Below are 1901 nucleotides of genomic sequence, written 5' to 3'. Positions count from 1 at the left end.
CCCACCCCCACCCGCCGGGGCCGCTACCGCGGTCGCTGGAGCTCAGGCGCCTGCGCCCCCCGCCTCGGCTCGTCGCGCCGGCCGCCCCCGTCCCACCGTCCCCGGGCCTCACCTTCACCTCACATATGGCCGCGAGGCCCGAAAAGCATCCACCGGCTTCGAAGCTTCACGTCCCGGGTGCTCGCGCCCCACGGTGTCGCCTCGGGTCTCGAGCGTCCTCACCTCATAGTCCCGGAGCCTCGCTGGCCGCACCGCAGACGCGTCGCCGCCCCCGGTGAGCCACCCGGACACCGCCCGGGATTCGTGGAAGGATACGAAAAGGAGTCCTGTGGACCCGACGGCGGAGGGACACCACGCCGTGGCCGCCAAGATCGTGCGCGCGCCCCCCGCCCGCCTCGGTGGCTTCGACAGGGTTCTGTTGGGGGGAGGAGGAGAGCGAGAGAGAAATAAGTTCCCCACCGGACGATCCCGACGGCGGAGGGACAAAAAGAGCAATTTGTAAGAGAACGAGACCGGTTGTTGCCGTCGCTTCACCTCGCGGCGGAGGGATCCACTGCGAGCTTGTCGATGGTCAGGGATTCATCCGCCTCGCTGCCCTTTAAATCGCGGCTGGAGGCGGTGTCGCCGCGCGCCTCACGGGCGCCACCTAGTTCTCGGGGTCGTTCTTGCGTGCCCCCGTCCCAGCAAGGCCCCAGCGGGCCGCCCCCTGCTCAGGCCCTCGTTTGCACCTACCAGGGACAGCTCCCGAGCCCGAGGGGCTGCTGCGCGCGGGACGGGGACGCGCCTCGCCCACTGCGCGGCCTGGTTGCGCCAGGGGGAGGTGGCCCTGGGAAGGCGAGTTTCTTTGTTGTGGGAATGGGTGTCGCTGCAGGGAGAGCCACCCCGAAGACCCTGTGGGCAGCCTAAACTTACCACGCTCAGTACGTGCGTTGCCAGCAGCCCTGGAGCGCCCAGCGCGGGCCCCTTCTGTCCGGCTTGGATCGCCCGGCGCCTGACTCACGGCGCATCCCTGAGGAGCTTGGTCAGCCCAGGAGGGTCCTGAGGGGCTGTTGCGTCTGAGAGTGAGGACGACAGAACATCAAGTATGAGAGCAACATGTGTCCGGCCTTTTACTCGGCGCTTCTCTCTGCCATCTCACTCCTTAGGCAGACCCCGGAGCGGGGGGGACTATCGTGGTTCCCAGTTTACACGTAGGGAAACTGAGGCACAGAGAAGTGGGGGTGATCTCTATGACAGCTAATCAGAGCTCAAGGTAGACCCCTTATCCAATACTGGTGGAAAACGCAGACACGAATAGATAACGAAGCGTGTGCCAAGGACCGAAGGGGAAGTTGAGGTTGCCACTGGCGTGCGGCTGCGCGGGACCCGGGGCCTGGAGGGTGGGTGGGGTGTGTTAGGAAGTGGAGGGATAGCAGCGGTCAGCACCCGGAGTGGGGCGGGGGGGCAGCCAGGACAGACGACTTAGGCGGGTTCCAGCCTGCTTGGGCCGTCCCCTGCATCTCCAGGGCCTGGCGAGGTGGAGGGTGTGGATGGCCAGCACAGGGACTGTCTCTCAAGTCCGCTTAACACCAGCACAGAGTACTGAGTTCATTTTCACTCCCCGTTGGCCTTGAGCGTGGGCTTGATACTTGTTACCCTCTTCCACAGATGGGAAACTGAGGCACAGTGACTTGCCAAGGGCACATGGCTAACAGAGGCCAAGGCAGGTCTGGATCTTCCAAACGGCAAATTTGTCTTCTCCCGCCCCAGGCTGAGGCGGGCAGTCCCGTCTTGGGGCACACTGCTCTTTCACTCGAGAAGCAGCTCTGCGGCAGCAGAATCCGCCCTGCCACATCCCTCTGAGCAAACACAACTAACAAGTGGCTGCTTTGGGCTTACGCTGAGTTTTTTTTTTTTTTTTT

At 64.1% G+C, this 1901-nt stretch overlaps 1 protein-coding gene and 1 pseudogene across 6 annotated transcripts in view; both read right to left on the bottom strand.

The window, feature by feature from the left end:
* The window catches only part of KMT5B (lysine methyltransferase 5B), a 62403-nt gene extending 61885 nt beyond the window's left edge, over nt 1-518 (bottom strand). For all 6 annotated transcript variants that reach the window (XM_023518306.1, XM_023518308.1, XM_023518314.1 and 3 more), the window contains exon 1: nt 113-518. The gene's annotated coding sequence lies outside the window, so the exon portion shown is untranslated. The remainder of the gene's footprint in view (nt 1-112) is intronic.
* LOC100964399 overlaps nt 115-1901 on the bottom strand; it is a 16949-nt pseudogene continuing 15162 nt past the window's right edge.

The sequence above is a fragment of the Otolemur garnettii genome, unplaced genomic scaffold (genome assembly GCF_000181295.1).
Source record: "Otolemur garnettii isolate 467f Iridium unplaced genomic scaffold, OtoGar3 scaffold00134, whole genome shotgun sequence".
NCBI lineage: Eukaryota > Metazoa > Chordata > Mammalia > Primates > Galagidae > Otolemur > Otolemur garnettii.
This window is presented reverse-complemented; position numbering and strand designations above follow the sequence as displayed.